Source organism: Camelus ferus, chromosome 16 (assembly GCF_009834535.1).
Source record: "Camelus ferus isolate YT-003-E chromosome 16, BCGSAC_Cfer_1.0, whole genome shotgun sequence".
Lineage (NCBI taxonomy): Eukaryota > Metazoa > Chordata > Mammalia > Artiodactyla > Camelidae > Camelus > Camelus ferus.
The window spans coordinates 28924162-28950202 of NC_045711.1; the positions used below are offsets into that span (position 1 = coordinate 28924162).

Sequence of the window (26041 nt, forward strand, 5' to 3'; positions counted from 1 at the left end):
GCTTCTAGCCAAGTCAGAGGGGTTGGCTGAAAATACTGACATGGACTCTCTTGGCCCAAGCGGCTGTGAAGGGGTGTGGGCAGGGCTCGGGTGCCCACACCGGGGGGTCTCCCTCCCCACCGTGGAGGCAGCCAGACGTGTGAAGAGGAGGCGAAACAGGCTGAGGGGCGGGGCTGGCTCCCCCCACGCCGCCGAGTGCCAGCAAAGAGCGCCAGAAAGTCCAAGACATTCTAAATTTAAAGCAAGCCTTCCAGGTTATTCGGGAGGCTGATCCCTCAAGGTGGGATTATAGAAAATACTGTTATTAACGGTTTGTTAGCTTGATTTACCACTTTGAAGTGTTTAGATGGAGGCTTATGGCCTGCCACTTGTACTGCTGTCCCAGACCCCGGTTAGACGGGGGCCTGGCCTGTTTACTTGCTCTTGACAATGCCTTCCCTCAGCCTTCCCTGGAGGCTCCTTTCTGCCCTCCAGGGACCTGCATAAATGCCGTCCTCTGCGAAAGGCCGACTCTAACCACCCTGTTCCACACAGCTCTTCCACTGCAAGCCGTCACCCTCTACTTCTTCCCTCTGCGTTATCCATGGCCCTTGCATTATTTGCTTTCTTGCTTATGGTACCTCCAAGCCAGGATGCATCCTCCTTGGAAGCGAAGTTCTTGTTTCACTTCTCCACGGTTGCATTCCCAGTGCCTAGAAACACAAAAATAAGTGTCTGATGAGAGAATAATGGAATATTGAATTTAATGGATACATTGAAAAATAAATAAAATACATGGATATATATATATGCATTTTTATCTTAGGTCATAATAACTAACGGTTGTAATGTGTCCGATGCTTTCCTAATGTTAGTGCACAATCCTCCCCTGGTTCTTCTGGACCGAGCAGGTAGCCAGCTAATTACAGAGTTATCACCACTCAGTTACTGTGAGAATGGAGCAGCAAAGAGAAGCAGCAGATACAAGAATGATTAACCTGTCTAATGGTAAATAAAATGGTAAACAAAATGGTTTATCCATCCCTCTCTTAACCCCTCCTGGATCCAAGGCAATCAAACTATGGCAAAGTAGTCAAACACGATTTTTTCTTGGTGCTGTAAGGGGACGCGACACCTGTCACCACTCTTACACACATGCCAGTTCTTTTCTAAGACTAAAGAAGGTATCAGGGATACAGATTTCAATAATAACATGGCCAAGTCCAGAGTTTCTTATGTTAATAAGTTGAACTTCATTTTCTGAGAAAACATGCACTTTGTTTCAGATCTTAATGTATGTACTTCAATCACTCCGTAATTATTGAATGTTATTTTTAAACACTAAAAACTATACTTGTAATGTTTAATATCAATATTCCTACAAATATTTTGGTAAATAAATATATTTTGAAGGGAGAGGGATTTGGGGATGCAGAGTATGTTTAATAATCTATCTGTCTTTGTTGATAAAAAAAATCTTCCATTTAAAATCTTTGTCAAAGGATACACATGGAGCAAACAATCTACTAATTTATTCCTTAGTCAAAATTAAAACTGGTACGTCATTGCTAGGTCTTCAATTCTTATGAAACAGAGCTTTGAACATATACAGTCATCTTCTGTTGAAATGAAATTAACTGAGACTCTGTAAAGGCTGCTTGGTGCTCAGTAAATTCAATTAATTGCTTAAATGCACCAGCTTACGCGTGATCTGTTTTCCCTCCTACCTACTTTATCCCCCTTCTTTTCTCCTTTTGAACTGCTGACCCGAGTTAGTAGCCAAACATAATACTACAGTGTTTGATCCTCTGGAAACCCATAAAATTACAAACCAGCAACCACCAGCATGTTGGCAGAATTTCTGTGGACAGCAACCAGCCTGGGACTTCTTTCTTTTGGAAATGAAGCAGTACTTTGCGACTGCTGATGCCTTAGTAAGGGAGGTGGTAGCTTCTGCCAGTTCCTCTCCCCCACCTAATTCTTATAACCACTCGAGATAGGGAGAGAGAACTTGTCTTTTAAAATAGTAAAGACTTCGCTCTTTTAACTTTTACTATTTAAAGCTCCCTCCTTTCATTCATTTAAAAATTCATCCTGCCTATGTTTTATTAGCACTAATGGAGTTTTATAGCACCATGCTATGTACTACAAAGGATAAACATATGAATAAAATGCACCCTCTACGTGCCTTTAAGAATAATAAAAATCTAATGGCAACGTTAAGTGCTAATGCAGCAAGGGGCTCTCTCCTCTCTACAACAGAGATATCGGTTTCATCATGTAGCTGAGTCCAAATGAAAGAAAGGGAAATTCCCAGCTTCCAGAAATGAAGAGGCAACGCACACTAGAGAGAGAAGCTTATAAATGGATGTCTTAGGGTCTCCAGAAGGGAACAGAACAGCTAGACCATGGAGACCCGGGACCGGTATTTAATTCAGACAGAGGAACAGGAGAGGTTGCACTGAGCGTGCGTTAGGCGGAGATTTAGAATTGAGAGCCTTCCATCTGTCTAGGTCTGGTCTAGATTTAAGCTTCCTCTACGGGATGGGCTAGAGATGTCCATTCATCAGCTGGTGTGTGTGGCAATGAGAATGTGTATCTCTGCCAGAGCTCCTCTTAACAGGAGGGGGCGGTACAGTGTCCTGTTGGAAGTTAACTGTCTCAGACCAGTACCACGTATTGGTGTGGAGCAAAGTTTGTTACCCACACGGTGTCTGTATTCCTCATGGTGAGAAATCAATGTGAAAGCAAGTCACTAGCCCTTGAAACTCTGGAAACAAGTTGCAGAGCAAACTGAAAGCACACATTTTCACTGATAAAAAGATCAATCTCTGCTGAAGATGGCTGCCATATCTTCTTGAGACCACGAATGGTACACTGTACACACACACACACACCCCTACACACACACATCCACCCAAAACAATTCAGGAGGTAGGGTCAGCAAACAGGTGGACGAGTATCCAATACTTGAAGTAACAGAGTAATGTAAAAAGGTATCATACTGGCATGTGTCAAAAATTAAGGATATAAAATGAAGAATGAAAACATGAAATAAAAGATGGGCTGATTTAGAGAGGGAGTTGGTAAGACTAGAATTTAAAATGTAATCAAAGAAAGAAAAAGATCACTGGACAAAATTAAGCAGCTGTTGAAATGAGAATCAGTCATCTGGAAGACAGATCTGAGGAAATTATCCAGAATTCAGCACAGAGAGAAAGGGAAATTCAGAATATAAGACATCCAGAGGAATAAAAAGGACAAAATAAGGAAGGATAAAAATGTTCTAATAGGAATTACAAAAGGAGAAGATAGAAAATAGAATACAAAAAAATTAAAGAGAAATTAGCTGAAGTTTTTCCAGAATGGCTGAAAGAGATGAGTTTTCACATTTTGAAAGCACAGTCTGATAAGCGCTTATAAAAGGAGATTCAGGGAGTTCTGAGCCCAGTAGTGGAATAGACTAATATTCCTGCAGGTAACAATTACAAATTGAGCAAAATATAAAAACAACTTAAAGGTGTTGCAGGGTGATGAAAAGAGCAGAAAGTCAGGGACATTGGAGCCTTGAAGGAAGGGATGCACACTGGGTGAGAGCCCCATTTATACAGTATCTCCCACTGAGGGCATTCCCCATTGTGCAAGGTGCAAAGTAGCTGGAACCCATCACTCTGTGTGCAAAGGTTAATTCAAGATAAAATAAAGTATAAAGGTATAAAATAATGTAAAGTTTAAATCTAAAACAGCTCTAGAAGGACACATAGGAGAACACCATCTCTGGCATAGAGTGCACAAGACAGGATGCATTAACCAGGAAAGAAAAAGTAACTCATAAATTGGACAACATCAAAACTAAAACATCTCTTCAGACAATACCAGTAAGAAAATGAAAAGGCAAATCACAGGCCAGCAGAAAGCATTTACAATTAATTTATCTGAAAAGAAAAAACTATATCAAGAATATATAAGGCATTGTTTGCATCTATATAGATTTTTTCATTATGTCTTATGCTAGTTTTGGTGGTTTGTGTCTTTCAAGGAACTTGTCCATTTCATCTAAGTTATCAAATTGATTGGCATAAAGCTGTTCATGATATTCCACTGTTATCCTCTGTCAGCTTCCTTTGCATCCAACAACATTTTAAGCCCACATGAGATGCTTACCAAAATAAACTATATACTGGACCACAGAGACCAAACATCCTATGTAGCATAATTAAACAGGCTTTAATAACTTTCAAAGGTTTGAAATCATACATTGCTTGTTTTTTGACTACAATTAAACCAAATGAAAGCATTAATGCTAACAATAAAATATGTAGATATCTAGAAAAATTAAAATATTTTGTAGTTAATCAATATCCTTCTAAATAGTCCAATAGATCAAGTAAAACATGAGAAGGGAAGTTAGAAAATATTTTGAACTGAATGGTAAGGAAAACATAATATATCAAAGACTGAGAGATGCAACTAAAGCAGTGCTTAGGGAGAAACGTATACCTTTAAATATTTAAAATCAACATTTACATATATAGTAGTTAAAATCAATGTCTAAACATTAAAATAAAACATATAAATAAAACAATAAACATAAAAATTTCCTAGCTTAAGAATCTAGGAAAACAGGGACAAATATAACACAAGATAGGGAGAAGAAAGGAAATAATAAACGTAAGGATGAAAATCATTAAAAAAAAAAAAGAAAATGGACAAAGTCAAAGGTTGATTCTTTGAAAAATGTAATAAAGTTAATAAACCTCTAGTTAACTATACAGCTATTAAAAACTGGAGTTCCTAACCAAAATATTCCCATAAAGAAATTCCCAGACTCAAGTCATTTACTTATCAATTCTGAATGGAAAACTATTTCATTTTCATGTATGGGAAGATTCAATATTGTCAAAAGGTAAATTTTCCACCCAACTGATTCATAGATTTCGATGTTATTACAATATAAATCCAAGTAGATTTTTTTCTGAGAAACTGAAAAACTGATTCTAAAATGTATATGGACATGAGAAGAAATTAGAATAGGAAAAAGCCTTAAGGAGTTCAAATATTTAAATTACTGGATTTTAGGTCTTATATAAAGCCACAATAATTCAAACAATGTGGTATTTGTAGTAAGGACAGATATACAGATCAACAGAACAGAACTGAGAGTCCAAAAATAGATCCATGCATACTGTCACTTGATTTTCTACAGAAGAGTCAAGGTAGTTTGTTGGAGGAAAAGGTGGTTTTCCCCACAAATTGTGCTGGAACTAGGTATCTATGTAAAAATTAAAAATTAAAAATGAATAAAGAAAGGAAGGAAGAAAGAGAGAGGAGAAAGAACCCCAAAACTTCTCTCACATCATGCAAAAAAAAACCAAACCAAACAAAAAAAACCACCTCAAAATAGATCATAGACCTAAATGTTAAGAACTAAAACTAAAACCTTTAGAACAGTTGTCAAATCTCAGTGGCAAGTGCAGAGGTGTTTGCTATAGCTTTTTGTACCGTTCTGAATATTTGAGGCATTCTATTTAATAATTTAACTTCAAATTTTTTTTTTAACATCTTCAATTTCTCAACCAACTTTTGGCATGTCTTGCTGATTTCTCTCCTAAAGTATTCCCTGGGCTTCTATCTTCAGCTCTTTTGCCTTGTTTCAGGTACTTTTTTCTGAAAGCTCACAGTTCTTATTAGATCTCACTCTTTCCCCATATGGTGACAACCACCCATGTAATTCAGGAATTACTAGCTCTGAACGCTGGATTCATTTAGCCAACTGCCAGTTAAATATCTTCACCTAGACGTCCCATGGACAAATATGATTCACAGTACCCTAGCTGGTCTGAATGTCCTCCTCTTCCATGTCTGCCTCTTTTCTGCTTAGGTTAGTGGCACAATAATTACTGAGATAATCTAACATTTAAGAGGTCTCTAGGCTTATATTTTCCCTTTCTCACCACATCCAAAGAGTCATTAAGTAATGATGATTTTTATCTTCCAATGTTTTACTGAATATTTTCACCACTCCAATTTCTGCTGAAATAGTTTTTAAAATTAATTTATTTTTATTTAAAAATTTTTTAAAAATCGTAGTATAGTCAGTGTATTGAGATGTTTTCATGGCTGAAAGTCTTTGGAATTTTAGTTATCATGGAAAGGAGACAGGAATTAACATTTATTTTACCTTCTGTAGACAAGCCATTGTGCTAAATGATTTAAATACATGATCTCATTTAACCCTCACAGCAACCTTTTAAGATACTAGTTTCAAAAGTAGTTGACTGAATTAGATTAGGTTTGGCCAAGACTAACAGAAAATGTTAATAGTGGCTTAAACAATCATCATGGACTCAAGATCCTTCAATCCTGCTATATTACCATTCCCTACACCTTGGTCCAAGACGATTGTTCCAGCGTCAGAGGAAAGGGTTAAAAAAAAAAAAAAAAAAAAAAAAAAAAAAGAGGGAAAGTACACGGCCCTACCTTCCAGGAAGTTAAATCACTACTTTCACTCATATACACCACCGGTTGGAACCTCCTTAATTGGGACACGTTAACTGCAAGGAAATCTTGGAAAGGTAGTCTTTTTAGATGTGGATGAGACTAGCCAAAGACTAGAATATGTGTGAAGGGTTTATTTTCATAGAAGAAGCGAAAAAAACATATTTCGGGTGGTTAAGTTATACTACCTGCCCTTATAAAACCAGCCTTCAAACATGTATCTGTCAGACTTTAGAACACATGCTTCAAAGCTGGTGGTCCTTGGTGGTCCTTACCAGTCTCGTCTATTCAAAATCATCTCATTTTACCAAGCCCTTTCCTTTTTTGTTGAATAGTGAATATTTATTTTAATCTGTATGTTTCAGATCCATGTACACTTAGCACATGAAAATATTTATGAGATCAGAGATGGGGAAAACCCAAACTGCTTGATGTCTAAAAAGACTTGAGTTATTTATAAACATTTTTCATCTTCTTTAAAGCATGAACTCACTCTTTGCTAAAATTTTTTAAGTCACAAATTTAAAAGACTCCAACATAGTTTTTTTTAAGGCTCTCAAGTGGTCTCCCTTAGGATGAGAGAAACTGGTAATTGGCTAAGAAATCCACACTAAATTTAAGGAATTTGGATTTTATTATGAAACTTTCATCTTTTTGTGAATTCTTTGCAGCAAAGTAAAATGGTGAGATGCTCGTGGTTCTCATTTGTGTTGCTCTAAATCGCTATTTTGAAATAAACATTAAAAAAAAGCTAAATCTTCCCCCAAACGAGGAAATCCCATTCATGCATGAAACACATAAACTCTACAAAACCATGTTTTATCCCAGACTTAGAGGTCTTTAAAATTCTTGCAAGAAAGGTGTTAGAAAGACCGGTTTATCAGTGTTAACACAGAATTACAGTAACTCTTCATTTTATTGTGCTTCATTTTATTTTTTTTAAAGCTTCTTTATTTTTATTTTTAATTTTTTTTTGAGGGGAGGTAATTTGGTTTATTTATTTTTAATAGTGGTAGTGGGGACTGAACTCAGGACCTTGTGTATACTAAGCACGTGCTCTACCAATGAGCTCTACCCTCCTCTTTGTGCTTCACTTTATTGCATATTACAGACATATTTTTTACAAATTGAAGGTTGGTAGCAACCTTGCATCAAGCGAGTCTATTGCCACAATGTTTCCGACAGCATTTGCTCACTACATGTCTCTGTATCACGTTTTGGTAATTCTTGCAAGAATTCAAACTTTTTCACTCTTATATTTGTTATGGTGATCTGTGATCAGCAATGTTTGATGTTACTATTACAAAAAGATTATGACTCACTGAAGACTCGGATGATGGTTAGCATTTTTTAGCAATAAAATATTTTTTAATTAAGGTATATACATTGCTTTTTTAGACCTAATACTACTGCATGTTTAATAGACAACAGTAAAGTATAAACATCCTTTTTATATGCACTGGGAAAGCAAAACATTTGTATGACTTATAAAATTTATTGCAATATTCATTTTATTGTGGTGGTCTGGAACTGAACCCACAGTATCTCTGAGGTGTGCCTGCTGTGGCCAGATGTGAACAGACCCATTAACATGGCTTTAAATGAGGACAAAATGGAGCTGGAGGCCAATGACTTTGTTTTTTTATTGTTGGTTTTTTTTTTTCCTTTATTTGTTCTTTCTCGTTAGAAGTTACTAGAAGATACTGAATATAGCTCCTTGTGCTATACAGTAGGACCTTGTTGTTTATCCATTTTATATATAGTAGTATCTGCGAATCTCAAACTCCTAATTTATCCTTTAATCATTCTGTTTTGATGGTGGTGTTACTTAGGATGAACTGCCTGGGGAAGGATGAGAGAGAACAGGTCACTAGCTTTAGGCTCTCTGTATTCCTCTATCCACTGGCTTGTTTACTTCTCTGAAGGATGACCTGCCTAGAAGTGTCCTATGATATCTCCTACAGTGTTAAACAAAAGACCCTCATGAAGCCAGTCGACGTGCCTACAGAGGTTACTTTATCTCTAGTACCCTGGTAAATACGTTACATTCCATGGCAAAGGGGGATTAAGACTGCAGATGGAACTAAGGCTGCTCACCCACTGATTATCGTAGGTGAATTCATTATAATCACAGTGTCCTTACATGTGGAAGAAGAGGGCAGAAGAGCCAGCATCAGAGTGACAGGACATGAGAAAGACTTGAACAGTAGTTTCTGGCTTTGAAGATGGACGGAGGCTCTGAGTCTAGGAACACAGTGGCCTCTAGAAGTGAAAGGCAAGAAGACAGATTATCCCCTACGGCCTCTGGAAGAAAAGATGCAGTCCTGGCAACACCCCGATTTTAACTCAGTTGAATCCATTGCAGACTTCTGACATCCAGAACTATAGGATAATAAATTTGTGCTCTTTTAAGCCACTGAGTTTGTGGCAATGGTTACAGCAGCAAGAGGAAACTAATAAATCCCCTTGGTGTCTTTATCAATTCCTGGACACACTCTTATCTCAAACGGAAAGACTGCTTCTTGTTACCGCAGTTCCTTTCTCAAAGTTAGAGAACTTCTAACTCCAGTACACTCGGAAAATGGATCTGTTCTTCCTTATAAGTTTGCTTCTTTGAGAATGTCATATAAATTGAATCATAAAGTATGTATGTAGCCTTCTGGGTCTGGCTTCTTTCACACAGCAAAATGTATTTTTCACCCTTGATCAGTGAATCTTTTTAATTGTGTAGATACACCACAGTCTGCTTAGCCAGTCACTAAATCAAATACATTGGGATTGAATCCAGATTTTGGCGATTATGAATAAAATGCTGCAACCATTCATGTACAGGTTTCTAAGTAAACCCAAATTTTCATTTTTGTTGAGTAAATATAAAGGAATAAAATTGTGGGATCATATGGTTAATGTATGTTTAACTTTATAAGAAATTGTCAAATTATTTCCCAGAGTGACTGCATCATTTTGCATTTCCATCAGCAGTATGTGAATGTTTTTATTCTCCATATCCTCACCATCCCTTGATATTATCATTTGTGTGTATGTGTGTGTGTGTGTGTGTGTGTGTGTGTGTGTGTGTGTGTTTAGCCATTCTAATAGGCAGAGAATTGTAAGGGTATTTTTAAGATAATCATAAAGAAAAATGATTTTGCGGATTCTCAGATACCTTGCAAGATCATCCAGGCTTGGATTCTGAGAGAAAGCATGTCTCAAAGACATGTCTCAAATGACCAGCTTATAACTCCATAATAATGGTTCTAGTTTTATACTTTAAGCTATATTCCAGGATACAGCCCTTTAGAAATACTTCTTCATTTTAATGACAAGTTCAAATAGCACTTAACTGGTGATCAAAGTCAAAGATTTGATTCCTGAATGGTCAAGTATCATCTTTGTCCTTTGGCATAGCCCTGAACATGGTCTACCATTGGCAAATGCATTCTTCTTATCAGAGGCATTAGAAAGACCACTCAGTAGTTCATGGGAAAATGAGCCTATTATTTAGAAAAGTAAACCCCAAGTTGCCTTTCTGTTCATGGTGGCATCTTCTCAGCATATGAGGAGTAGCATATTCAGAATGCGAATGGCTGAAGACTTGCAGAAAATGGAGCACTTTTGAAGTGCCAAACACGATCATAGGGCATTTAGAGCATTTAAATTTCCATCCGACACAATTCACTTAATACTACCCAGTCAATGCCACATGAATCACCCCTCAGTTCTCTTTCTTATAAGGACTATCTCAATTAAGTCGTTTTCTCCCAGCTTTGAACTTTTAAGGGAAAAGAGGAAGATAAAATCTGTGGGTTATTTTGTAACAAGTCATGTTCTTTCTCAATGAATTTTCCATGACATCTGTTTAGGAAAATCTCAGAATACACCAAAATGAGATAATGACGGGGTTTTATATTTATCAAAGGCTGCCTTACCCCCATGCACAAATAAGCTAACTCCCCATTGCATGGAAGGACACTTTCACATGCCCAGAGGCATAGTCTGTGAAAGGGAAGCTAAGAAGGGGAAACTGGTTCTGATGGAAAAGACCTCCCTGAATCCTCACCGAGAGCTGGAGTCATCTGAACTTGGCGGCTCTGACGTTTTTTATCAATGTGGTTTCCCTTTTGCTTTTGACATTTCCTTGTCTTGTTCTGATTCCAGGTTAGGCTTGAAAACAAATTTCAGTTAAATTTCTTGATGACAAAGTATTTTCAGAGGAAGACTCTCATGACTCAGAAAGATGAGACTTTCCTTTCGAATGTTTCACAGTGGGTCCCAAATAGTGGCTGCCTCATAAGATGCCCATCTCCACCAGCAGGAATGTGCTGAGAGCCCTTTACGGCGGAGTGCACTTTGGGAATACGATAGTTTTGATCTGATGGGTGCCTTGCTATCTTGATGCTTTCAAAGGCTACTTAATTTATTACTGTGATGCATTAAGAAGGGTAAAATCCATTTCCATCTTCATAATTCTCACAGCAGGAAATTACTGGATCTTAATTTTAACTGTATATCTATTTTTTTTGGAAATGTACATCTGTAGGAGTGACCACAGGTAATATTTTGAGACATTTATGCGTATTTCTCTCACCCCTGTTTAAGAAGAGACTATGTCTAAGATTAACGTCAGACTATATTTTTGTGTAACTCCCCTGAGAATGAAGTGCATCTTCCCCCTCCCCCATCTCTTCTCCATAGTATCAGTGAAAGTATTTCCCAGGTGCCGTCCTGTGTTTGTTTCTCTGATTATCTACATGCTGTCATTTATTCCCGAACTTGCAATGTTCTCCTATTAATAATGCCCAATGTATATCAATGTACACCTCAAGCACTGACAGTTTACCTTTAATTCTGTCTTGAAATACTAACTGCCTATTGCACCTGAAGATCTGTGTTTTGCTGGCACCACGAATATGTGTAACAGTGAACTCTCCACCACCTGCCGCAGAACCAGTGCTTCCCCCGATTCCCCTCTGCCTGTTTCCGTTGCTCCATCACTCCAGGCACTCAGGTATCTGAGCGCTGACCGTTCACACTCTTCACCCAACATCTAACCAGGAAATGCCTTTATGCTACACTGGGTTTTTATCCCCAAAATGTGTTTTACTTTACTCTCTTCTTTTCTGAGTGCTCAATATCAAGTGATATTTCATACATTCAGGCATTTAAGAGCCTCAAAGAAGTGAGCTCTTCCCAGTCTGCCCACATCCCAGCCATCCTAGTGGCCGCCAGAATAATTTGCCTAAGATTCTACTTTAATAGACTATTAAATATTTATTATTAAGTATTTATTAAACATTTAATAGGCTAATTTTCTATCAAAAACACCCCACAACAATTGGCTCTATTTGGTTGTCCAATAAAGGCCACTGTCCTAAGAACTTCACTCAAGGCTCAAAGCAGACTGATCTGTACTTTTACAAGACCTACACTTGTGTCCTGCCATTTCCTCACATACGCCCTGCACACCTACTAAATGTTTGTTTTCAAGCCCCCAGAAGGGCTTATCCTGGGATGCCATACTTCCGTCCACATTCTTTCCACCTGAAATTGCTGTTCAACTTAGCCACCTATTGAAAGCTAATCTTCCCCTTTAGAATTTGTAGTCACCTTTAGTGTACCTCAGAATAAACTAAAGTGATTGTTAAAAATTTGGACTTCCTTGTCCAATCTCAGAATCTTGATTTATTGGGGCTTGGGTAGGACCCAGGAATCTGTATTTTTAACAAGTTCACTCAAGTGATGCTCACCCAGATGGTCTTGGGATTAAAAACAAACCAACCAACCAAAAACCAAAACACAAAATAGAACTTTGAGAAACATTGAAAAAGCCTGAAAGAAAGAATACATAAAGACTTCTGTGATGTCACTTGTTGAAAATATTTCACTGTAATTGGAATACATCAAGCATTTTGATTATACCTGAAAAGGAGTGGGTTTATTGCAGACAGCGCCTGAACTAGCATCCCGATTCCATTGCTGTCTCATTCAGTGGCCTTGGACAAATCACTTAATGTCTATGATACTCTTTTCTAACATGTAGAATGGAGCAGATAATGGTACCCACGTAATGACATCATTTTGATCTATGAGAAGCACTTGGCCCAGGTGCTGGCACACAGGACATAGTCCCGTATTTGTTATTACTGTATTTCTTATCACGGTTCCTAGACACACAATCACTTTTTATGGCTTTGGATTCTGGTCCCAGCTTCCTTTTTCACCCACTACTAAACATCAGGTTTATTTATGAACATGGCCTTTAACAGATTATAAGTTCCTTAAAAGTAGTGACGGTGTTTAGAGAGTGTGCATTAAAAAAAAAAAGGCTCAATAACTATGCTACGTGATTCTGCTTCTGTCACCACATCTAACCCTCTGAACAGAGCAAACGGTCCATAAATATTTTGAATGGGTTAATTCAGAAGTTTTGTGAAAATGAGCTTTTAAACTTCGGTGTATACTGAGCAAATTAAAATCAGGGAACACAAGAGAGCCTTAAGTTTAACTGTGTACGGGTCACGGTCACGGCACCGGCAAACCTACCGCTGTTGTACGTTAACTTTTCAGAAGGTGACGATGAAGTTGGGGAGATAAAGTGCCCAGTTTTCCACTGCCAGTTGATGGCAGAGCGGGGACAGGAACACAGGTGTCTAGACTCTGGCCCCAGCACTGCCTCTAGTGTCCCTCTGTCACAATTGCTACTAGAGCTTTCCAGCCAAGATTTCCAACATAGAAATGAAAAATAAGTGAAAGCTCTCTGAAGACCTTCACAGACAGAATATGATGTGCACATTTACTATTCTGAGTAGCTAACTGAGTTCTGGTAGAGGTAAGTATGAATTCCCTATAAAATGCCTTCGCGGAAGATTATAAAACGCCAAGTGTACGGAATACAGCTTAAAACTGAGGATGTCTACGAAGAGGCCCAGAGCCAGGTCCTTACTCCTTTAAAATGCGGACCGCATGTCTACAGAGAAGCAGATTTTTAGCCCTGACGTTCTGTGTCCTGCTTTCACAGCAGTCCAGGAAGTAGACTAAGAGGAAGGGGCTCGTGAGCTGGCAAACAAACAAACAAAATGACTCTGTGTCTAGAAGTGGGTTTCATTCTCCAAAGTCCCTGGTCCATCCGGGATATCTTGTGTCTGTGATGTCAAAACTAATATGAGAAAAGAATGCAGGAAAAGCCCAGAGATCTGGCAGCTGCTTACTTCCTATTTGAAGCAATGGTAACTCATATCTGTGATTAAAACAACCCTTTGAGAAATCTCAGTGGTATCTCATTGATCAGACACCACTGTGCAAATCTTAACACCAGAACAAGATGAAATAGTCCTATAAACCATAGGAGCTGTACCAAGACTTCAAGATTACTGATTTAATCCCTCATAGTTTCCCTGTTTTCATCCATAAAGCAATATTGAGTATCAAGCAAAATTCTGTTTTAATTATCTTTCTACATCAAACACTTCATACTTCCTCATATGTTTATTCTACAATCTCATATATTTTTACTTAGACGTTCTTTATAGAGTGCCTATTTTTTTTTAAATTAGCTTTATCCAATATTCATGCTTGTTTTGTCTTTTTGACATGTTCTAATAATTCTTCAACATTACAACCTGTGCTATTGCATTGTTGCTTCTTCCACCAAAGACGGATGTGGATTATAACCTCATTAAACGCAGAAGTCAGCACTGAGATTCTTTTGCAAACATACACATCTTGCTCCTCCACCCCTAATACCATCTCCTGGATGAGAATAAGGGAGAAAGTCAAAAAGAAAAAAAATGCCCTTATCTCTTCTGGAATAAGCAATATTTATCATCTCAAGTCTCTAGGAAGGTTTTCCAGGAAATCTGGGTCACCACATTGACTCTCCTTAGAACTCCACAAGGCAGAGGAAGCCCCTCAAAACATGTGGAATAACTAAATAGGAAAAAGACTACATGTACTGGCAAAGGTTTTTTTTTTTCTCATTCATTCCACAATTTTTTGATTTGATTACCCTTTTTGCACAAATCCCTGTGTTCATAAAACTTAAATTCTTTGAGTGAAATATCTGCCAGAGTCCCTGCAAGAAAATAAAGGAATTATTAACAAAGTTGTGGGAAGAGTTGAGAAAAATCACAAACACACACACACATACACACAAAGAGTGGTATCTCAGGGCTAGAAACATCCTAATCCTAATCGTTATTATCTATGCCTAAATGTTTGAGGGAAGAGAGCAGTTACTGTATCTGGATCGGAGGGTCATGCAGAGACAGCCCAGAGAAGGGGATAATGTGGGGTTGGGCACAGGGGTGGGGGAGCTCAGAGAAACACCGGCAGCCTAAGCAGGTCCTAGAGGGAGGGGAATAAGGGACAGACACCTTGCTCCTCTCTTCACTCCTGCTGTGGCCTCCCACTGGCTGCACTCAACTGGAATTCAGAGGACTTGGCAGAATCCACCCTGGTCAGCCCAGCAGCGCACAGAGTGAGATGGAGGATGGTGGGGAATTACGGTGGAAGGGAAGTCACAAGATCACTGGCCGCAGGGGCAACACTCATTGTGACTACCCAACTTCATTGAAATTGAGAGAATCTTCATCTTGTTTCCGAGGAGAATAAGTAAGGTCAGACAGCCAGCTTTGGCTGAGAAGTAGAATGTCCTGTATATTTTGTACTTTGCAGGAATGTGACATATTCTATTTCTGTATTATTATTTGCTAATTTCTATAGCAGGGTCTGTTTGAAAAGTAGGAAGGCCGATACCTAAATTCTGCAGTCTATGAATTGAAGAAATGCTCTGATGTGTATATTTAACATCTAGAGACCTAAAAATTAACAGTCTGGTGGACAGACTCTAAGGCAGCCTCATGACCTTGCTTTCAGGCCTTGATGCCTTTGTGAAATCTGCTCCCGTTGAGAATGGACAGTGCCTGTGACTTGCTTCTAACTGCAGAAAATGCAGAAGGTGGCTGTCTCGCCCGTGATGATGTCAATTACATGACAAAGGTGATGACGTTATGCCCATGATTACATTACATTATATACAACTGCCCCGCTAGCAGACCTTGCTAAAGACTTTCTCCTTTGCTGGCTTCGAAGAAGTAAGCTGTTGCAAGAGGGCCTGATGAGAGGGCCATATAGCAAGCAACTGCAGCAATCTCTTGGAGCTGAGAGCAGCCCCTGGCAAACAGCCAGCAAGAAGCAAAGAACCTCGGTTCTACAACCACCAAGAGATAAACTCTGCCAACAAACTTGAGTCGGTTTGGTAGCAGATCCATCTCCAGTCAAGCCTCCAGAAGAGAACCCAGCTCCGACAAACATCTTGATTCTAAGTTTCCAGAGAACCCAGCTAAGCCCAGCCCAGATTCCCGAACCACAAACTTGTGAGATAATACATGCCTGTCATTTTAAGCCACAAAGTTTGTGGTACTTTGTTATGCAGCGATAGGAAATTAACACAAAGAAGTATTTCATTTTTCCATACTGGTTATTTAATAACTCTTTATAATACTCTCCCCGGTTCCTTACAACTTGGGCCTTGTGGCTCAGTCTTTTTTTTTTTTTTTTTTTTTTTTTTTTTGTTAATGCAGCATGGAGCATTTGCAAACTTGTCTTGTAAGCATTAAATCAACTATTCAGTGAGATCAGCTGTTGTTACTAGTCTCGGAGAAGAGACAAGGACACAGAGTCTGCGAAGGAAGGATAACCAGCTAATAAATGACACATTTTGGCTTTGGTCTCAGGACCTTGACTGGAAATCCCAGGTTATTCCATTTTACCATTTCGCCTTCCTTAATTTAGTTTTAGGTAATTAAAACATAGTGGCAAGTGAGTCACACTTTCTATCCTTACAAAGGCCAGTTGTATTTATTCTGTCCCCTGGGCTGGCAGAATGCCTTTGCCTCAACGATGCATATATTACTGACCTCAAGATTAACAATACATGCTAGTAGGAAAAATCCCAGAGAAAAAGGATGAAAAGGCCTCCTCCAGTTGGTCACTGGCTCTGTAGCGACATCCTTATTCTAACATCAGGTTTTGAATTGCAGAGAGGAGTGTTACTATCATCAGCAGGAAAGGCATAAAGCCAACATTTAAAAACATTTTTTATAAGGTCTACCCAGGCTTAACTTTTCATTCCTTCAATAGCTAAAAAATAAAAGGGCTTTGGCAAAACACTGTATGATTAAGGCCCAAACTTTAAAGCTTATTAGTAACCAAAGGAGATGGCAATATTAACTAACAGATTTTTTTTTAAACTGAAAGAAATATTTGGAAGTGATGCAAACGACTTATAGTTTACCTCCTTGTGAACGGCCAATGGAATTCTAACTGTGAGGTCTGATGCTGGTTTGATCCAAAGGCCAGTGAATGGGCCACATGGCAATCTCCTTTGAAATGGAGCAGAGCATTTTCTACAGTGGAGATCAAAGGCACGAGTGCAATAAGTCATCAAAGTGGGCACCTGTAATAATATAAATGAGTGATTAACGTGGTCCCACCCTGTATTTCACATTTGTCAATTTGAACAGCAGTCATGACCATTTTCCCCCACGTTGGTCTCTTTACCTAAACCTACTGGTATCACTGAAGCTGTGGGAGTTCAAGAAAAATTTTATAACAAATAAAGGACTGTTTAATGTTTGCCAAACATTTAATAAGCTTCTAGAAAATATCTTGTTTGAGTTCAGCCCAGAATCTGGCCCAGGATGAGAGGGTTTTGTTTGATTGTTGGTTGCTTATTTTTCTGAACCTACATTTTAAATGACAGCAGGTTTGGAAATAAATGTGCTTCAACCTTGGAATGCTCTCGCTATGTGTCTGTGTGTCTTTTATCAGGGCCCTTGATTAGAAGGAAAAGGGAAAGGAGCCCTTTTTGTTCCATCTCTCCCTGTTATTATGTTCATTATGAATCTTTCCCTTCTTTCTGCCAATTAGGACCTGTCCCAGTATGGCGGGACCTCCAGGGTACTAGTGCTGCCTCACATGCGTGACTCATTCCAGAAGTCACTTGGCTTGAAATTCAGTCCTCCCCTCCCCCTTTTTCAAATAAGGAAACTCAGTTCAACTGAAAGCATTTCTATTTAGAGTTTCTGTGACTTAAGAATTTGTTATCAAGAGAAGATGAGAGTGATTCAGTTTTCACCCTTAGCTAAACAAACAGGCTCACTGGGTGCCAAAATGTTTGAAATACTCAGCCCCTGTTGGTTGTCCTACGGAGAAGCCTCCTATCACAGGGTCCGTTCAGGAAGATAAAGCAGGGCTGGACTTGGATTCTAATCCTGACTCCACCATGTACTAGCCCTAAAGGTTTCAATATATTCAGTAACCTCTTTAATCTGTACCAGAGTCATAACTAATCGTGGCTTCCTGAGGCTACTTGAAAGGGCTGAACGGACACTGCACAAGGCCCCACCCCACCATCTGGGACATGGGGAGCCATCCGAAAGTGCTTATTTCAGGACTGTGTATTTTCCTGTGATTGCCTTTGTCAGTTACTCCATGAATTCACTTGGGTTTGCCCTCAATCTTGTTTGATTAGCGCCATGACAGGCATGTGGGAGGTCTGTCTACACAGGACCCAAGATGTGAAGAGCTGAAAAAGTAACTTTATTCTGATCATAAATTTGCTTTGGAACTTAGGTTTATCTTTACTGACCTCATTACACTTAACTTCAAAATGATATTGAGAATTGCTGTCAAGGTAGAGGAGTGATTTGACATACTAGTTTGTTCATTTTTAAAGAGTGTTTCTACAAAGCACCTGGTACATAAAACATTCAGTGCATGTTTGTTCACGAAAGAAGTAAATAACTGAAATGGTGATATTACATTAATAATTATGGTGTCCAGAATTTTAAATCTTTCATTAAAAGTATTTTACAATTAATCATTTACATTTAAGTTCCCTATCCTTCTTTTAAAAAAATTTTTTTATTACTCAAAGATCAACAAATTGGTAACATGAAGATATTTTTGCCATCACTGTCGTAATTTAGGGAAAATTGCTATCTCTATAATATTGTTTCTTCTAGTGAATGCACTATTATACTTTTCCATTCATTAAAATCTTCTTTATTATCTTTCAATAACATTGTAAATTTTGTTTACACATTATTTGTTCTTGGGAACTTTATATTTTTTGATTAAATTGTAAAATATTTTTTGTTAAATGTATTTTTTATTTGGAAATAATCTTAGACCTACAGAAAAGTTGCAAAGATAGTACAGAGAGTTCCCATATGCCCTTTACCCATTTCATTTCCCCTAACGCTATCAGCTTACATTTCTGCGGTACATTTGTCAAAACTAAGAAACCAACATTGGAACATTACTATTAACTAAACTCCAGACTTTATTCGGATTTCAGCAGGTTTTTGTGTTTTTGTTTTTTTTTTTTTTTCTGTTAGTGTTCTTGTTCTGTTCCAAGATCTTATCCAGGACACCATATTGCAATGAGTTGTCATGTCCCCATATTCTCCTCTGGTCTGTAACAGTTTCTCAGCCTTTCCTTGTTTTTCATGATGTTAAAAGTTTTGAGGCATGTTGGACAAGTATTTTGCAGAATGTTCTAGAGGTTGGGTTTATCTGATATATTTTGCATAACTAGACCAGTCTATGTTTGTTGGAAAGAATATCGCAAAGATAAAAAGTGCTTTATCATTATCATATGATCATCAGTGGTTCCAAGAAAGTACATATGTAATATTTTTCCCTTTCCATACTTTATCCTTTGGAAATAAATTTGCAAGAGTCACCTGCTGTAGGGGAGAATATCCACATGTGATATCTGGAATTATTTTGTAAGAAAAATTTGTCTCTTCTCCATTTACTCACTTTTTCCATCATTTACTTATATCAGTATGAATCTATGTATATTTATTTTATACTTTGGGCTATAATCCAACACTCTGTTACTTATTTTGTTGCTCAGTTTGTTCCAGCTTTGGCCATTAACTAGCTGATCACTGGCGTTTTTTAAGTTGTTCTCTTAAGTGTGTAGTCATATCTTCTTATGATTTCATTTGCATTTCCTTAGTAGCTAATAATGGCAAATATTTCTGCATGTGTTTATTTGCCATCTAGAGTCCCTTTCTGGTGAAATTTCTATTCGTTTTCATTTGTGTATTTTCTAATTAAATGACTTATTTTTTCCTCTTCTTTTAGTGTTAGTTTTTGAGAATTTTTTGTATATTCTAAACACAAGTCCTATGCTGAATAGTGTGACTTGCAAATATTTCCTCCCTGTCTTTAGATTAAAATTTTGTCCTCTTAACATGATCTTTCAGAGAACAAAAGCATTTAATTTTGGTGAAGTTCAATGTAGCAGTTATTTGCTTTTATGAGTCATGTTTCGGTGTCATGTCTAAGAACTCTTCACCTAGCCTAGGTCTTGAAACTTTTCTCCTGTGTTGTGTTCTCAAAATTTTGTAGTTTTATAATTAAATCTATGATCCACTTTGGATTAATTTTTGTATAATATTAGATTCAGATTAAAATTCATTTATTTGTCTTTGGAGGTCCAATTGCATTAGCACCATTTGTTAAAATTGAACTGCTTCTTGCAGCTTTATTGAAATGCTTTTCCAAATTTTAAAAAAATCACTTGGCACATTTTTCCAGTTTTGAGTTCTCTCTTCTGTTCCATTGATCTATGTGTCTAAGCCTCCATCAATACCACAGTCACTTATTACTGTAAACAAATAATAAGTCTTAACTTTGGGTAAAATGATCCCTCTTACTCCATTATTTTTCAAAATTATTTTAGCTATTCTCAGGTCTGTGCTTTGCTATAAAAATTTTAGAATGAGATTCCTTATATTTGCAAAAAAATATTGCTGGAGTTTTGATATGAGTTGCATTAACTTTATATACCAAATTGGGGAGAATTGATATTTTACTATATTGAGTCTTCCTATCCATGATATGGTTGTCTCTCCATTTATTTAGATGTTCTTTGATTTTATTTTCATCAGTGTTTTTTTTATCATTTCCAGCATATGGGTCCTGTACATAAATTGTTAGATTTATAAATATTTATTTCTTTTTTACTGGAATGATTATAAACAGTTTTGTATTTTAAAATTTAATTTATATATATTTATTGCAAATATAAGGATATACAGTTGACTTTTGTGTGTACATTTTGTATCTTGTGATTTTGCTAAACTCATTTATTAGTTCTAGGACTTCTGTTGTAGATTCTTTGGAATTTTCTATGTAGACAATCATGTCATTTGAAAATAGGAACAGTTTTATTTTCCACTCTCCAATCTCTATGCCTTTTTTCTTTTTCTTGTCTTATTACACTGACTAGAACTTCCAGAACTCTGTTGAATAAGAGTGAGAAGAACAAACACTCTTGCCATGTTCCTTGTCTTAGGGGAACTCATTCAACTTTCATAATTAAGCATTGATGGCTGTTAGGTTTTTGGCACATACTCTTTGGCAAATTGAGGTTGTTCCTCTATTTCCTGTTTTGGGAGAATATATATATATATATATATATATATATATATATATATATATATACCCACACACACACATACACATACATATAATCTTAAAATATAAATTTCATAAATGAGTATTTGCATATAATATACATACATAATAAATGAGTGTTAAATTTTGCCATATGTTTGATTTCTATTAATTGATATGATCAAGTGCTTTTTCTTCTTTAGCCTGTTGATATGTTAGGTTACATTGATTGATTTCCAAATATTTAACCAGCATTGTATAAGTGGAATAAACCCCTCCTGGCCATGGTGCATATCATATATATTTTTATATATTTTATCTGTATATATATATATACATGTATATACACACACACACATATATATTGCTGGATTCAAGTTGCTAATATTTTGTTTAGAAATTTTATGGCTTAGTTTACATGAGATATTGTCTATAGTATTTTTCTTTTGTAATGTCTTTGTCTAGTTGTGATCTCAAGGTAATTTGGTCCTCATTCAATGAACTGGAAGGTGTTTCTTCTTCTATTTTCTGGAAGAGGTTGTGAAGAATTGTGTGAATTCTTCTTTAATGTTTGAGAGAACTCTAAACATTAAAGTGACTTGGATCTTGGTTACAGAGGTTTGATTCCTTTCTAAATACATTCTGTTCTTAGTGAATTTAATTTGAGTTCTTTTAAAAATACCTTTCACCTGCCAATAAATCCCAAATGTGTATCTCCAACTCAGATAGCCCTAATGAACTCCAAACTTATGTACAATTGTCCCTTGGTATCAGTGGGGAATTGGCTCTAGAACCCCTTACAGATACAAAAATCCACGATGCTCAAATCCCTCATATAAAATGGCATAGTATTTGCATATAACCTATGCACATCCTCCCATATACTTTAGATCATCTCTAAATTACTTATAATACCTAATGCAATGCAAATGCAATGTAAATGGTTGCTGGCATGCAGCAAATTCAAGTTTTGCTTTTTGGGACATTCTGGAATTAAAAAAAATATATTTTTGATATACAGTTGGTTGAATCCACAGATGAAGAAGCCATGGATACAGAGGGCCTACTGTGTACAACTTCCCCATCTGATATCTCAACTACAACTAAAATAAAATTGTTAATCCCTGCCTACTCCGTTCTAATAGCTTATTCCTCCCCAGATGAGAAAACAGCATCTTAGTAAAACTACTCTATTCCTATTTGGTAAAGCCAAACTGTCTGAGTTCTTTCTTACCCTTAGACGCCACATTCAGTCTAAATAATTCTGTTGATTGTACCTTCAAAATACATCTTTAATTCCATCCTCTTTCATAATCTCTACCTCGACTATCCTTGTCCAAGTCACTCTCATTTGTTTCCAAGTGGTCTGTCTCTTGCTACATCCCCTACACCCAACGATTCTGTCTTCACATCACAGCCAGAGTAGCATCTTCAAAATGTAAATTAGACCACATCAACTCTCCTTTTTAATGACATTCCACTACACTTAGAATAAATCAGCAGCTCATACAACATAATAAGAAAAAAACAAACAACCCAATCCAAAAATGGGCAGAAGACCTAAACAAGCAATTCTCCAAGGAAGACATACAAATGATCAATAGGCACATGAAAAAACGCTCAATATCACTAATTATCAGAGAAATGCAAATCAAAACTACAATGAGGTATCACCTCACACCACTCAGAATGGCCATCATTCAAAAGTCCACAAATGACAAATGCTGGAGAGGCTGTGGAGAAAAGGGAACCCTCCTACACTGCTAATGGGAATGCTGCAGTTTTGTGCAGCCACTGTGGAAAACAGTATGAAGATTCCTCAAAAGACTAGGAATAGACTTACCATATGACCCAGAAATCCCACTCCTGGGCATATATCCAGAAGGAACCCTACTTCAAAAAGACACCTGCACCCCAATGTTCATAGCAGCACTATTTACAAACCATAGAGTAACGTATGTACATAAACTTGACGCTGACCTCATTTTCAACTAGTCCCAAGGTTCGGCCTCTCTAAGATTCTGTTAGAGCTTCTCTGAAAAATACCACTCACTGAGTGGCTTACACAACAGAAATTTATTTTCGTACAGTTATGGAGGCTAGAAGTCTAAGACCAAAGTGTCAGCAGGTTTGGTTTCTTCCTGCTGCACAGACAGCTGCCTTCCCAGTGTGTCCTCACATGACCTCTTCTGTGTCCACATGTAGAGAGAGTGAACTCTGATGTCTCTTTCTCTTCTTATAAGGGTAGTTCTATCAGATTAGGGCTCCACCCTCATGACCTCATTTAACTTTAATTTCCTCTTTAAAAGCCCTATATAGTCACGTTGAGGTTTAGGGCTTCAACACACGAATTTTTTTCTTGGAAAGGGGAAAGCACACAACTCAGTCCATAAAAATATCTAATCTCACTGTCTAGAATCCAGATAGACAGGTTTCTTTCTACATATAAAAGACACCAAGCCTATGCCTGTCTTAGGGCCTTTACTGCAATTCCCTTCATCTGAAATGGTCTTCCTCCTAGTCCATGTTTGGATAATTCTTATCTTCTGTTTCAACTCAAATGTAACCTCCCCAGAAATTCCTGTCCTGACAATCCAAATTAAAATCTCCAATACATCCCGGTCATCACTTTCCATCCCATTACCCTTTTTAATTTTCTTTATCGAATGTCTCACAATCTAAATCATCTTTTTCTATTTATTGGTTTACTTTCTCACCACCTCTCTCTCCTTACCCTACAGCAGAACAGAAGATCCATAAGGGCAGGGAACTGTTGCTGTGATTTCGTTGCTGTATCTTTGGTTCTTAGGATACTTCCCAGTACATAGTAAAGGACTACAAATACCTGTCAAATGTTGAACAAATGAATTTGGTTAAACCAATGCTGACAAATTGCATGGGACCTATTCAATGAGAGAGTCCCAGTTTGCCTGGCAGTTTTATGAAGTTTCAAGAGCCAGAGGTAAGCAGCTCTGTCCTTTCCTCATATTTTCAAAAGAATTGGCCACCATCACCTCATAGTTTGATGATTATGAAGAGGACACTTCAGTACTTTGGATTCTTATGCCCTAGGGTCCAGGGTAAAAAGGCAACAATACTCACCACCAAAATCCCCTCTAGATTCTCAGAACAGAAATGAGTGTAAAGGAGACAAATTGGTGTTTCGTCTTTTCTAACTTGTCACCCAGGACATGGCCAGTGGATGTTGATCTCCATGTATGCAATCAAAACAATGCTAGTGACAGAAGAAAAGAAAGAAAAGATATACACACATGATATATTTTCAAAAAGAAATTGCATTCATTGCACACATGATATATTTTCAAAAAGAAATTGCATTCCTTGCACACACACGATTTCCCCCACTGTGAATTTTACAGTTAATAACTCTGGCATCTGAACATATGCAGCCTTGTTAGTACCCTCCTTACATTTGGCTTTCCTCTGCAGTCAACAGAGTTATTAACGAATGAAATTAGTTCCAAGTTAGGGTGATGGGGGTTCAAATTTGTTCAGGCAGAGAGTCCTAGGGAACTTGCTTTTGCACATCTCAGAGTCATCAAATATTCAGGGGCTTGTAAAGAGCATAGAACTCCATTTAGGTAGAAGCCAAGAAATAGTCTTAGGTCTAAGACTGAGTTTATTTTTCTCACTCAACATAATGGAACCTAGCTTTTAAGAGATCATCTACGTAAGAGCTTTGGTACCAATTTCAATGCTCTATTGGAAATGTGTGATCATAAACACTGAGGAAAGGCACAATAACTTTATTGGGTGATGATTTTCAGGTTATCAGAGAACCATGAAATCCTGAAAGGACTTTCAATTTTTTGATATTTCAGTAAAAAGAAAAAACTCAGAAGCATCAGCTTCCATAAATTCTCCTGAATTTAGAAAACCCAGATAATCAATCTGCGTGCTGAATTCCATGTTCATACACTTCCTACTGCAAATGTAAATTAAATATAACACTTGGGAGATTACAAAGGAAACCTGGCCCAGAGAAAGGTGCTGTGTTAAGTCAACATTCTTTCTTAGAGTGAAACTTGGTCCATGTTCCTCACTAAAGCACCCAGGACAACAGAGGTCGTTGTGAGACCCCCTAAAATGAGGAGCTCTTTGGCATGACACATTCCCCCCAAAATGAATAATGGTTGGCCCCTAGAACCAGACTTTTTCAAGGATGACTTTTTCTAACACATCATAAAAATGCAACCCCATCTTCTTACTTAACCTTCAGTACCTTTCTTGTCAGATTCATGGCTGTGTTTTCAGTATGTTGCTTTCTTGACTACTTCTCTGAGCAAGCTCTCTCATCAAAGTCAATATACCTATAGCATTGAAGGGAGAAAAAAACATGTTAGGGGAGGAAGATGGAAAACCTGTCCCAAGGAGGCACTCACTGGCTAGCTCTTGGAGACAGCTGCACATGAGATTGTACTACCGGCAAATATATGATCAGCCGGGAAGCTAGCCCAGGAACACACTCTCCCCCATCTAAGATCTGAGATTTCTGAGTGACGTGTAGAAGGCAAGACATGGTTTCTAACAATAATGGACAGGCAGCCCACATTAAAATCACTTTTCAAAACACACACATGTCCTGCATATTGCAAGAGTTATAAGACAGAGAAGAAAACTATTCTTAACCTAATCCTTAGTTTCTTTTAAAAGGCCAAAGAGTGGAGAGAATTGTATATGAAAGACACAACTTTTTGTTATACATTAGACTAAGTATATATAGTTATACTAAATATATAGTGATATATATGACTAAAATAATATAGCATATATTCTGTATAAATATAGTATATATCTCTACTATCTATATTTATCTATCTATCTAATATCCTAGATAACATCTTAAGCCATAGAAATATTAAAGTTGTTTTATTTTTATGTTTCAAGATTTACATCAATGGCTCTCGACCAAGGGCAATTTGGCAATGTCTGGAGATAGTTTTGGCTGCTGTAATTAGGAGGGAGGAGGGCTCCTGGCACCTAGAGGGTAGAGGCCAAGGATGCTACTAAACCTCCCACAATGTACAGGACACCCCCTCTCCCAGTGAAGAACTGTCTGACCCCAAGT

General features: G+C 37.5%; 1 long non-coding RNA gene across 1 annotated transcript; it reads right to left on the reverse strand.

Annotated features, from left to right (window-relative positions):
• On the reverse strand, positions 1-25469 carry LOC116656745. Its single transcript, XR_004311665.1, has 4 exons — positions 25196-25469; positions 24055-24187; positions 16772-16933; positions 1-692 (listed from the first exon to the last, which is right to left on the reverse strand). It is a non-coding gene; the product is annotated as an uncharacterized LOC116656745 (long non-coding RNA).
• Between the last annotated feature and the right edge of the window lie 572 nt (positions 25470-26041).